Source organism: Carcharodon carcharias, chromosome 16 (genome assembly GCF_017639515.1).
Source record: "Carcharodon carcharias isolate sCarCar2 chromosome 16, sCarCar2.pri, whole genome shotgun sequence".
Classification (NCBI taxonomy): domain Eukaryota; kingdom Metazoa; phylum Chordata; class Chondrichthyes; order Lamniformes; family Lamnidae; genus Carcharodon; species Carcharodon carcharias.
Genome location: NC_054482.1, coordinates 112,823,558 through 112,837,472, shown reverse-complemented (window position 1 = coordinate 112,837,472; position 13,915 = coordinate 112,823,558). Strand labels below are relative to the sequence as shown.

The 13,915-nt window shown below is 46.3% G+C and overlaps 1 protein-coding gene across 1 annotated transcript in view; it reads left to right on the top strand.

Annotated features, from left to right (window-relative positions):
* ttll7 (tubulin tyrosine ligase-like family, member 7) overlaps nucleotides 1–13,915 on the top strand; it is a 184,824-nt gene that overhangs the window by 89,550 nt on the left and 81,359 nt on the right. The window lies entirely within an intron of this gene.

The following is a 13,915-nucleotide window of genomic DNA, read 5'->3' as shown; positions in this document are numbered from 1 at the left end:
TCATCAAGTGCTGCCCAATCACAAAATCACATCTAACAGTAGATGTCTCGTTTTGAGTTTTGCAAGCATGGGCTGGTTGAGGACACCTATTGGTTCCTTATGTCTTCTGTCTCCCATCCATGACTTCTCCTATACTCAGAAGATTGGACAAATGAGATTTGGGCCTCAAAACAGTTTCCAATGCCTGCAGTGCTTGGGCTATTAGCCAAAAAGTCTCCTTGTTGTGGGACTGTTATTTACCACACTTTTCTCATCCTTCCCACTCTTTCAAAATGACTCTGGGTGTTCCGTGATAATAGTGTTCTGCCCAGTACCATGACTCATTCCTCATGGTGTGTATAAGTGTGACCATGGAACTCTCTATCCTTGGCTATGAATCGACTTGGATTTCTAACTGTAGGGGTCATCCCGATCTCTTGCCTTCCCAGCTCTTTCTCCAAAGTTTCCACTGAAGTTATGGCAGGGGACAGAAGAATCCCATTGGAAGTCATCCAGCCCCTGGCATAAAAAGCTCAGGTTTGTTGATGCGCGGTTCATGCTGGCAAAAATTTGATGTCCTTCAGAGGTTGGCCCCAGGATCAGTTTTGTAAAAACACTTTCCCACTAATTCTCTCTTGACTTTCCCATCAGAACTGGGGCGGGAGTCTAGCAGCAGGGCTGGGAAAGGACTGGGATCCGGATGCACCGGCTCCCAACCTCATTTGGGAATGTCCTGCTCAGCCTTCTAAAGGGGCCAGGGGCTCTGCTTCCCACTTCCCGCAGAGCCAAGGCCCTTTATGCTGGACCTTTCCAATGCCCTGTCCCAAAATAAAAATAGCTAGAGATTTGGGCTGGAGATGAAGCCAGATGAATCATACTAGATTGTTGAAAGGCACCACTGGGTCAAGATGGTGGACCCAAGCCAGGATGACACCTGAAGATGAGGAACTTTTATTTTTCAAAATATCTTTTTATGCATAACATGTACTTGTTGCTTTCTGGCTCCAGCAATCCCACTTGACCATACGGGATTAAATGTGTAGGCCTATAGATTTACCCTGTGGCACCATTTGTTAGGCACTAACTGACCTATTAAACCTCAGGAAACCTGCAAGCAATTCCAGCCGGGAGTATCCCAACCCCCGATCCTGACTCCCGGCCTCTGACCCAATCCCAGCCTGCGATCCTGACTCCCAGTCCCTGATCCTGAATCCTGGTGTCTGACCCAATTCCAGCCTGCGATCCTGACTCCCAGTCCCTGATCCTGACTCCTGGTGTCTGACCCACTCCCAACCCCTGATCCTGACTCCCGCCCGGCCTCTGACCCAATCCCTGCCTGCGATCCTGACTCCCAACCCCTGATCCTGACTCCCAGCCTCTGACCCAATCCCTGCCTGCGATCCTGACTCCCAACCCCTGATCCTGACTCCCAGCCTCTGACCCAATCCCAGCCTGCGATCCTGACTCCCAACCCCTGATCCTGACTCCCAGCCTCTGACCCAATCCCTGCCTGCGATCCTGACTCCCAACCCCTGATCCTGACTCCCAGCCTCTGACCCAATCCCAGCCTGCGATCCTGGTTCCAGTCTCTGATCCTAACTCCCGGTCTCGGCCTTCGCATTTATCATGAACCCTCATCCACGGGTGGGGTGAGGTTTCATGAAGGATTTATAAATCAAATCACATGAGGAGGCATATCTGAAAATTTTTTTTTTTCTTTATTTTAATTTTTCATAATTGAATTAACCTCCCTCAGGCAGCTCTCAGGGAGATTCCTGCATTCTTTCATGTGCATGTGTGAAGGAGCGCAGGCCCCGACTCAACCTGCTCCCCCCCGCCCGGACAGGGAGTGCTCAGCACTTCCGGGTGTGCGTCACGCTGGGCGGGCCTTAATTGCCCCCTCCCCCTACGTAAAATTGCAGCGCGCAGCTGATCACGGGTGGCAATCGGCTGTGCGCCCGCCCACGCCTGTTCCTGCTCAGCTACCCTGACAAGGAGAAAATTCTCCCCCTGGTCTCTGATCCAATCCCAGCCTGCGATCCTGATCCCAGTCTCTGATCCAATCCCAGTCTGCGATCCTGATCCCAGTCTCTGATCCAATCCCAGTCTGCGATCCTGATCCCAGTCTCTGATCCAATCCCAGCCTGCGATCCTGATCCCAGTCTCTGATCCAATCCCAGCCTGCGATCCTGATCCCAGTCTCTGATCCAATCCCAGCCTGCGATCCTGATCCCAGTCTCTGATCCAATCCCAGCCTGCGATCCTGATCCCAGTCTCTGATCCAATCCCAGTCTGCGATCCTGATCCCAGGCTCTGATCCAATCCCAGTCTGTGATCTTGATCCCAGGCTCTGATCCAATCCCAGTCTGCGATCCTGATCCCAGTCTCTGATCCAATCCCAGTCTGTGATCCTGATCCCAGTCTCTGATCCAATCCCAGTCTGCGATCCTGATCCCAGTCTCTGATCCCAACTCCTGGCCCCTGATCCAATCCCAGTCTGCGATCCTGATCCCAGTCTCTGATCCAATCCCAGCCTGCGATCCTGATCCCAGTCTCTGATCCCAACTCCTGGCCCCTGATCCAATCCCAGTCTGCGATCCTGATCCCAGTCTCTGATCCTAACTCTCGGTCTTTGATCCCAATTGAAGCCTCTAATTCTGACCCCCAACCTAAAATCCTCAGTTTCCTCTCCTTGCTCCCTTGACCCCAAGGGTCTTGACCCCTGACCCCCTTGACCCCAGACCACCTCAATGCCTGACCCCCTTGACCCTTGACGTTAACAACAGCTCCCATCTCTCATTCCTCATCATCAGTAGGCGGCTGCCGATATCTGGGTAGTCTTGACCCTCAACGTTAAGGCACAGGGAATATAATTATAGCTGCGCCTGAATTTCTAGACCACAGTGAGAAATTTGGCCCCTCTCTCTAGACTGTAAGTTGCTTCCCTTGTCTCTGTTAAAAGAAAGAACTTACATTTATATAACATCTTTTACGACTGCAAGACATTCCAAAGTGCTTTACAACTAGTTGAGTGCTTTTGAAGTATCATGAACGTTGTAATAATGACAACCAATTTGCACACAGCAAGCTCCTATGCACAACAATGGGATTATGATCAGATTAATCTGTTTATTTAGAAATGGTAGTTAGGGGTTAAATATTGGTGAGGAAACTGGGCAGAACTCCCTGCTCATCTTTTAAATAGCAGCATGGGGTCTTTTACATTCACCTGAGAGGGCAGACAGGGCCTTGGTTCAATATTTCACCTGAAAGCCGGCACCTCCCGCCAGTGCAGCACTCCCTCAGTACTGCATTGAAGTGCCAGCTTAGAATATGTGCTCAAGCCTCTAGCCTATGTCTTGAACACATTTTTTTTTTGATTACATATAAATGATTTAGATATTGGAATACAGAGTAAAATTTCAAAATTTGCCAATGGTACCAAACTTGAAGGTGTGATAAACAGTGAGCATACCAACGTACGAATTAGGAGCAGGAGTAGGACATTTGGCCCTTGAACCTGCTCCACCGTTGATAAGATCATGGCTGATCTGATTGTGGCCATATTCTACCTACCTCCGATAACCCTTGTTCGTGAAGAGTCTAGCTTCCTCTGCCTTAAAAATATTCATTGATCCTGCTTACACCGCTGTCTGGGGAAGAGAGTTCCAAAGGCTCACAACCCTCTTGAGAGAAAAATTTTCTCATCTCCATCTTAAATGGGAGACACTTTATTTTTAAACTGGGTCCCCTAGTTCTAGTCTCTCCCACAAGGTGAAACATCCTTTCAGCATCCAGTGATGATACCAATCGACTGCAACAGGACATGGATTAACAGAATGGGCAGACACGTGGCAGATGGAGTTTAATACAGAGATGTGTGCAAGGCTGATGCATTTTGGCAGAAGAGATAGGGAGTGGTATTATAGCTTAATAGCACAATTCTCAAGAGAGCAGGGACAGAGGGACCTGGGGGCCTGTGGGCCTAGATCTTTGAAGGGACCAGGAGATATTGAGAGAGTAGTCAGCAAAGCACATGGTCCTTTAGGCTTAATAAATAGAAGTATTGTGTGTAAAAGCAGGGCAGTTATGCTGAACCTTTATAAAGCTTTAGTTAGGTCCCAACTAGAATATTTCATCCAGTTCTGGTCACCACATTTCAGGAAGGATGTAAGGGTTCTTGAGGGGGTGGAGAGGAGATTTACCAGAACGGTTCCAGGGATGAAGGATTTTAGCTACAAAGTTAAGTTGGAGAGGATGGGATTTTCCTCCTTGGAGCAAAGGAGATTGGGGAGAGATTTGATAGAGGTGGACAAGATTACAACAGGCTTAGATAAGGTACACAAAGAAAAGCTGCCCCCATTAGCTGATCATACAAGGATGAGGGGACGCAGATTTAAGGTTTTGGCAAGACAGCAGGAATATGAGGAACAGCTTTTTGAAGCAGTGAGTAGCAATGGCCCGGAACTTGCTACCTGCAAGGGTGGTATAAATGGACTCGATCAATGATTTCAAAAGGAAATTGGATGGGGATTTGGGAGAAATAAACTTGCAGGGATGTAGGGATATAGGGGTGAATGGGATTGACTGGATTGCTCTAAGGAGAGCTGGCATGGATTCGATGGGCTGAATGTGCTCCTCCTGTGCAGGATTGACTCTGACATCTAACCCAGCAGTGAGAATATTAGCACTGAACCAAGACAAAGTTATGCATTGCCACATAACTTTGAAATGCTGACTGTGCAAACGTTCTAAACATAGGAACAGAGGTAGGCTATTCATCTCTTTGAACCAGTTCCATCATTCAGTTAGATCATGACTTGATCTGCCTCTATTATCCTGCCTTGGTACTGCACCCACTCACCCAGTAGTCTGCACTGCTGTAATAAAAAAGATCCAAATTTATGAACCTTTCTTTATTTTGAGTCTCTTCACACCAAACACCCCTTTGGCCAGTCTGAAGCCTCAATAATATCCTTGCTCTGGTGCAGAGCCTTCTGCTCACTAATTGAGTACTTTTGACTAATAAGTTATATTCATATCGTAATGAAACCTAGAACTGCATTATTTTTATTTTATAACCTACGTCCTGTCAAGCTGTACCTCCAAATTCTTCTGCTCTTGTAAGTACCGAGCCTGCTTCCATTACCGTTGAATTACTGCAGTTATCTGTTTTCTCATCCAATTTTTAGGACCCTTTCCACGGGGGATTGATTGGCCAACAGTAATGAATGCATTTACAACAAATCTACTAGTATAGAGGTATCCAAGCTTTTTGTCTTTGGGGGTCACATAGGTGCGTACCTGGGGGGAGCCCCCTCCCCTCCCCACTCTCCCCCCACCCCCCCCCACCCCAGCAAGGACCAAATAAGAAGGTTCAATTCCTGTTCCCATTAATCCACATTGCTGAGTCACTCATGTTGATATATCTTAGTGTCTCCGTCGAGTAGGCAACACTGCTAACAAAAGGGCCCTTTCAGAACTCCAGGATCACAAAATTCAAAATGCAGGACAGTAACTAATACTCTCGCTGAGCCGGTTGAGATGGTCAGGGCCTGATTATCAGGCCTTGAGGGCTACAAATGATGGGGTGACGGTAAAAGGGCAGATGATGGCGTACATGTGACTCCAGACCCACAGCAACATGGCTGACTTGTAACTGCCCTCTGCAGTGGCCTAGCAAGACACTCAGCTCAAGAGTAATTAGGAATGGGTGACAAATGCTGACCTTAATTGCCAACGATGCATGAAAGAATAAAGAAAAAAAAATGGCTCTCAGGCCAAAGGCCCCACACCCCTGTCAAACTTTCCCCTTGCTCCTCCCAACCTAGTCACTGTAGGCCCCACAGCAGTGGTTAGGGCCCATTTCCTATACTTACAAGAGTGCTCACACCTCAGATGCTTTGGGACATGTTTCTTCTTTATGTCACTGCATCTCATTAATTTGAAGGCTGATCTGCATCCTGGTGGATCCAGCAAGGGCACTATTTATGGACATGGATCCAATTCAAAGACAGTTGAAACAGTTCAAAGCGACAGCATGGAAACCAAACAATTCACCCTAGCTTTTAACTTATCACCATAATGAGAAGCGATTTCGGGACATTTTGGCCTGATCTTTGTCTGCCTCACCTTTGGTCTAAAATGACGATGGGCACAGAAGTGTTCAATTTAATTATTGAAGAGCTCTAAGCATTTACAGGCAATCTTCAGTTGCAGACTTAGTAAAAATAACTCAACAGTTTAAAGGGAAGTCTGCAGATTTACCTCAGACTGATAAAATTACCAATTTCCTTTTAGAGTTAGAAACATAGAAACATAGAAAACAGGAGCAGGAGTAGGTCATTTGGCCCTTCGAGCCTGCTCCACCATTCAATATGATCATGACTGATCACCCAACCCAATAGTTGCTCCCGCTTTCTCCCCACATCATTTGATCCCTTTCGCCCCAAGAGCTATATCTAACTCCTTGAAAATATACAATGTTTTGGCCTCAACTACTTTCTGTGGTAACGAATTCCACAGAATCACCACTCTCTGGGTGACACAATTTCTCCTCATCTCAGTCCTAAATGGTCTACCCCATATCCTCAGACTGTGACCCCTGGTTCTGGACTCCCCCCACCATCGGGAACATTCTTCCTGCATCTACCCTGTCTAGTCCTATTAGACGGTTGGCAATATTGACAATTTGGGATCCTAAATATGTTGGGGAGAACAAAAAGAAACAGAATGTAATGTGCCTGTAGATTCAATTTGTGCACTTTGTCCTTTCACAGGCAGTTTCATCATGTCTGGTCCACACTAAGGGGGATAACAAGAGATTTCTAAGCCTAATAACAGTAGTGGTAAGAAGGGAAAATGCTATCCCAATTTAAAGTAGGAAGAGAAAAGGCTATGAGAAGCAAATGATCCAATGGAAGTGGAATATAGAAACAGAGTCGCAAGACATTCCCGGGCACAACAAACTTCCATCCAAACCTGTCAGCAAACAGCTTTGCGACCAGCAGAAGTCTGATAACAGGATTCTTTATATTTTATGCCGGAGATATAAATATATATTTATAGAAAGATAGAAAATAAATATAAAATAACCCACGCTTGCCTTCTGAAGCCTTTGATAATATTTACATTTGTACAACACCATCAGCATCGGAATATCTCAACGCCCTGCACGTGGGATTGCTTTTTGTCCTGCTCCTACGCTTTTTGTGCTTATTCCAGGTACTGGGTCACGGTACAAAAACAGAATTACCTGGAAAAGCTCAGCAGGTCTGGCAGCATCGGCGGAGAAGAAAAGAGTTGACGTTTCGAGTCCTCATGACCCTTCCACAGAAATGAGGACTCGAAACGTCAACTCTTTTCTTCTCCGCCGATGCTGCCAGACCTGCTGAGTTTTTCCAGGTAATTCTGTTTTGTTTTGGATTCCCGGCATCCGCAGTTTTTTGTTTTTATCACCGGGTCACGATGTTGGGGGAACCTGCCCGCTTTTCGTTTTGGCCCCCCCCCCCGCCACCAGAAGTGTCAGTACCGAGCAGCCCTGAGCTGGGGTGTCACACATCGGGCAGAATTTTACACCTCGCGGGCGGGGCACGCGCCTGATATGATCGAGCGTGAAATCGCAGGAGATGATGTCGGGCGAGCATACGGGCATCATCGCGCACTCGCACGATATTTCACCCGGCAGCGTGCCCACCGACAATTAAGAGGGCGATTAAGCCCGTTAACGGCACGATTGCCTGCAATTTTTCATGGCCCGTCCAACCTAATGGTTGGCGGACGGGCGAATCGGCCAGCCGGCCTTTGCGTTTTTACCTCATCCAAGGGCGGGATGAAATCCCTGTTAGGGAAGAATATAGATAAATATCTGGGAACAGCATTTTTATGAGTTACGCTTTCAGGTGCTTGACTGGGGTGCATGGTGGTTTTTTTTTCCGCAGCTGTATACATCTTCATTTTACTATTTGAAGGTCTGCGGACCCCATGAGGCAGCTTTCCACCCTCAGGGAGCTCTCCTGTGCCCGCGGTGACTTGATCTCCTGCCCTCTTCCTACCCCCACCCCGGGAGTGCTGAGCTTCTGAGCGCACATTTCACGCTGGCTGCCCGTTAATAGTCCAGCCAGCAGGAAACCTTGGTCGGGGGCCAATCGCGGCCGACGGTCTGTTTCCCGGCCGCTCCTGGGCCCTCCAATCACGTGCGGCCGCCGAGGGTAAAATTCAGGCCATTGTGATGTCCAGTGAAGCTCCCTCAACGTTTTTCTAAAGTTTGGGTGTCCGCTTCCCAACCTCAGCAGTGTGACATGTTTTCCTATTCACAGCGCCAACCAACCCTGAATTCCAATGCCACTTCCGTGATGTATTAAGGACAGGTTTGTGCTCGAGACCCATCCTCAGTAGGTTGATCCCGGGTCAAAGTTCCAAATTCCAGCCCGCACGTTCCAAAGTGGATGGCAAAGCTCATTTCACATCGGGCCCCTCAAGCCAGCCGACAAAATGGGCTTTCATCTCTTTCCACCAGCCCGCATTGGAAACGAGGTCAGAGGGGTGGAAGGGTCAGTGCCTGCCGCTAGTATGCCACCTAACTCACTCAGTAGTGTGAGTTGTAGTGTGGCAATGTTTGTAATAGAACAGCCTGAACTCCACCAATAACATTCAGTGAAGAGCTGCGAGCTCTGTTTTGATTGAGTTGGTTGAGGGACATCATATTGGCAGGAACAAGGAGAACTCGCTGCTGCTTTTGAAACTATGGAATAGGATGATACAGTGCAGAAGGAGGCCATTCAACCCATCATGCCTCTGCCAGCTCTTTGGAAGAGCTGTCCAATTAGTCTCAATCCCCTACCATTCCCCATAGCCCTGTAATTTTTTTCTTTTTAAATATATATGCTTTTTGAAAGTTTTTACTGAACCAATTTTTTAATGAGTATATGTATACATATTTGACATTACATTAAGTAGAGATAGTTTGAGTGGAGAGGTCACTGAGGAATGACTCTTCCCTGGTTGCACAAGGGAAACAAGTGGGGAGATGGTGGCGTCGTGAACTAGTAATCCAGAGGTCCAAACTAATGTTCTGGGGACTCAGGTTCAAATCCCACTGCAGTTGGTAGAATTCAGCCACATCTCCTGTCAGTGGTGTTATGATGCCAGCTGAGGTTACCCCTGGACAAGTCTGATCCCAATGTGGAACCTAGCTTTTATTTGTTTCTTTAGATACGTGGAGAGTAGCTACTGAACAGAGTCACCAGAGTCAGCTGCTGAACTTTTAACAAAAGAATCAAAGTATTTATTCAATAAGCAAAGATGAATCACAGAATCTTAATGACACAGAAGGAGGCCATTTCACCCATCATGTCTGCACTGTCTCTCCAAATGAGCCTAGTGCCATTGCCCTGCCTTTTCCCCATACCCTTGCACATTGTTTCTGTTCAAATAATCATCTAGTGTCCTCTTGAATGCCTCGATTGAGCCTGCCTCCACCACACTTCCAGGCAGTGCTGTATTACAATACTCCTTCACCCACAGCCATACCTTTTACAGATACATACAGATTTGTAAGGATAACACCAGTTACAAAAGTCATCTTCTACTTTAGTGTTCACAGTACATACACAGTCCATGTACCAACAGGCGACCTGTGGTCAGACACCCCGAAATCTGAAACCAAGTAACAGATGCCACCTCAGCCAGATGCTACGGATCACTCCTCAACTGCACCCCACCCCCAGGTGCTTGTTACACCATGAACCAACCAGTCTCACTGAACACTGTCTTTCACCCATGGGTTTCCAATCTCCATTCTCCAAGACCACACCTAGGAATTTTCTCCCAAGCCGATGCTTTCTCTCAGATGCCTTCCAGAGGGTTCACTTCCATGGTTTCAAACTCTCCTTCTGATATTCCTTTCATTCAAGCAATCCTAGACACACTCTTTCTTACAGCCTTCGCCGTCAACAGTACACCACTGTGTCACATGCCTGTCGCAAAGAGTTACAGACCTTCAGTTGTCCCTTTGGACCTTCTTGCCTCCTGCCAGCTGTTCTCACTTTAACTCTGCTTTCTGCAGCTTTAGTCTCCTTAAACCTGAAGCTTGGAGCCTGTCTGACTGTCCCTCACTCTTAACTTCACTTAAAAGGACCTTTTCCAGGTTCCTGTCTCTCCTTTTGACTAGAAGGTTTTCTTTGGACTTTCCCCTCCTCCATTACCCTGGATTTTTGAGGGTTTTCTTTAGCTTGGAATTGGTTATCTTTCCCCTTTGCTCCAGTCTTTTCAGGCAGCAACTTTCAAAAACCAACTGAACTCCATAGCTTCCAAATCAAAACGGCTGTTTTTCTTCTGTGTGTGTGTGTCTGTGGGAGGGACCTGCCTTTCTGGGCCCTTGTTGCTAGGCAACAGTCCAATTCTTCTACTTTGTTTATCTTCTCTTTAGGAGCCGTAAAACTCCTCATTAGAAATGCAAGCACCTTTTTAGAGTGAAACAAAAACACCATTTGACCTTTCTTAACAGACAGACACAGAAATACAAATCAAACTTTAAAACTGAAGCTCACTCCTAACACCCAAAAATACCAATATAACTTACTTAATCTACCTCTATTTCCTAATAGTGGACTCCTAGCTCTGGCTTCCTATGATGCATTTGATTCTTGCTTATGGCCTCTACATCCTTGTGTGATGGGGAGAAACCCATTGTCCCTTCTATGGCGCAAAGTCTACTGTTGTGGACCACACAGAAATGTAGCTGTGACAAATTGAGGATGCAGTAAAGTTCCCACCACTCTAAGGGCATGTTTCATGCTGCCTTAAAAGCTTGCAATGAGTATTATGATTGGCTCTTCAGCAGGTATTCACTAATTAGTGAATTAAGGATATGGAGGAAGTGCAGAGAATTGGTGCTTAAGGAAAACAGTAGATGTCCTCAGATCTGCTCTGCTCACTGGTCCGCAATGCACTGATTATAAAATTCTCACTCTAGTCTTCAAATCCCTCCATGGCTTCACCTGTTCCTAGCTCTGTAATCACCTCCAGCTCCACAACCCTTGAGGGATCTCTGTATCCCTGCAACACTGGCCTCTTACGCATCCAAGATTTTCATCACCCCACCATTGGCGGCCACGCCTTCAGCTGCCAAGGTCCTGAAGCTTTGGAATTTCCTCCCTAAACCTCTCCGCCTCTCTCATCGTATCGTGCCTCACAATAACAATAGCAACTTGCTTATCTATATATATATATATATATATATAGCACCTTTAACGTAATTTAATGTCCCAAGGTGTTTCACAAGAGCGTAATCAAATAAGGATTTGCTACTGAGCCACATAAAATCATACGGACAGATGGATTAGGAGCAGGAATACGCCACTCGGCCCCTCGAGCCTGTTGTATCACTCATAAGATCATGGCTTATCTGATTGTAACCTCAACTCCACATTCCCATCTACCCCTGAAAACCTTTCAACATCTTGCTTATCAAGATTTACTTTGCCTTAAAAAATATCCAAAGACTCTGCTTCCACCGCCTGTTGCAGAAGCAAGTTCCAAAGACTCACAAAGAGAAAAAAAAATTCTCCTAATCTCTGTGTTAAGTGAGCGTCCCCTTATTTTTAAACAGTGACCCCTAGTTCTAGATTCTCACACAGGAGAAAACATAATTTTTAAAATTCATTCACAGGATGTGGGCTTCCCTGGCTGGGCCGGCATTTATTGCCCTTCCTTAGTTGCCCTTGAGAAGGTGGTGGTGAGCTGCCTTCTTGAACCACTGCAGTCCATGTGGTGTAGGTACACACACAGTGCTGTTAGAAAGGGAGTTCCAGGATTTTGACCCAGCAACAGGCGACAGTGAAGGAACGGCGATATAGTTCCAAGTCAGGATGGTGAATGACTTGGAGGGGAACTTCCAGGTGGTGGCATTCCCATCTATCTGCTGCCCTTGCCCTTCTAGATGGTAGTGGTCATGTGTTTGGAAAGTGCTGTCTAAGGAGCCTTGGTGAGATCCTGCAGTGGACCTTGTAGATGGGACACACACTGCTGCTTAATTTGCTTCAGTGTTGGAGGGAGTGAATGTTTGTGGAGGGAGTGAATGTTTGTGGATGGGGTACCAATCAAGCGGGCTGCTTTGTCCTGGATAGTGTCATGCTTCTTGAGTGTTGTGGGAGCTACACTCATCCAGGCAAGTGGGGAGTATTCCTTCACACTCCTAACCTGTGCTTTGTAGATGGTGGTCAGGCTTTGGGGAGTTAGAAAGTGAGTTACTTGTCACAGGATTCCTAGCCTCTGACCTGCTCTTGTAGCCACTGTGTTTATATGATTAGTCCAGTTCAGTTTCTGGTCAATGGTAACCCCCAGGATGTTGATAGTGGGGGATTCAGTGATGGTAAAGCCAATGAACATCAGGGGCATTTCCACATCCACCCTGTCAAGAACCCTCAGGAACTTATATGTTTCAAAAAAGTCACCTCTTGCTCTTCTAAACTCCAGGCCTGGCCTGCTCAATCCTTCCTCATAAGACAAGCCTCCCATTCCTGGTATTAGTCTAGTAAACCCTCTCTGAACTGCTTCCAATGCATTTACACCCTTTCTTAAATAAGGAGACCAATAATGTACTCCAATATGATCTCACCAATGCCCTATATTATTGAAGCATACGCTCCCTACTTTTGTTTTTGACTCTCCTTTTAATAAATGATAACATTCTATTAGCTTTCCTTATTACTTGCTGCACCTTCATACTAACGATTTTGTGATTCATGCACTAAGACACCCAGATCCCTCTGCATCTCAGAGCTCTGCATTTCTCTCCATTTAGATTATATGTTTTTTTTATTCTCCCTTCCAAAATGGACAATTTCACATTTTCCCACATTATGTTCTATTTGCCAGATCTTTGCCCACTCACTTAACCTATCTATGTCCCTTTGCAGCATCCTTGAATCCTATTCTCAACTTACTTCCTTATCTATCTTTGTATCATCAGTAAATGTAGCAACCAAATCTTTGGTACCTTCATCGAATTCATTTATATAAGCTGTAAGATGTTGAGGCTCCGGCCCTGTGGCACACCACTCATTAGACCTTGCCAATCAGAAAATGACTCATTTATGCCAACTCTCCTTTTCGTGTCAGCTAGCCAACCATCTATCCATGCCCATATGTTACCCCCGCTACACCATGAGCTTTTATTTTCCACAATAACCTCTGATGTGGCACATTATCAAATGCCTTCTGGAAATCTTAGGTACAGCACATTCACTGGTTCCCCTTTATTCATTGCAGATTTTACTTCTTCAAAGGACTCCAATAAATTGGTTAAGCATGATTTCCCTTTGATAAAACCATGCTGACTCTGCCTGATTACCTTGAATTTTCTATAAGCCCTACTATAATGGGTAGAATATTCCACTCAGTGTGCGGGTGTGTGCCCGACACACCTGAGCGTAAAACGACACGCGATAATGTCGGGCATGCATCCCGACGTCATCGTGCAGTCTTGCGATATTTTGCCGATAATTAAAAGTCCATTAACAATCTAATTAAATTCAAACCTAACAGTTGGCAGGCAGTAGAAAAGGCCAAGTGGCCTTTACATTTTTTAGGAAACCTCATCCACAAGCGGGATAAGGTTTCCGAAAGCAAATAAACATGAAACAAAAACTTTATTTTTGATTTGAAAATATATCCCAGCTCATGTGACAGAGGCCCATGAGCGAACATCTTTTATTAAATTTTTATTTCGTTCATTATTTTTTTTTTTACACAGCGCGTCAGTCCCCCTGAGACAGCCCCGTGCCTCAGGGAGATTGAAGTGCTCTTTCTCGGGCATGCGTGAACTGTGCGCTAGGCCCAGATCGCCCTTCTCCTCCTGCCCACACAGGCAGTGCTTGGCGCTGCCACTCGCGATCCACACTTGGTGGGGCTTAATTGGCCCGCTCGCATGAAA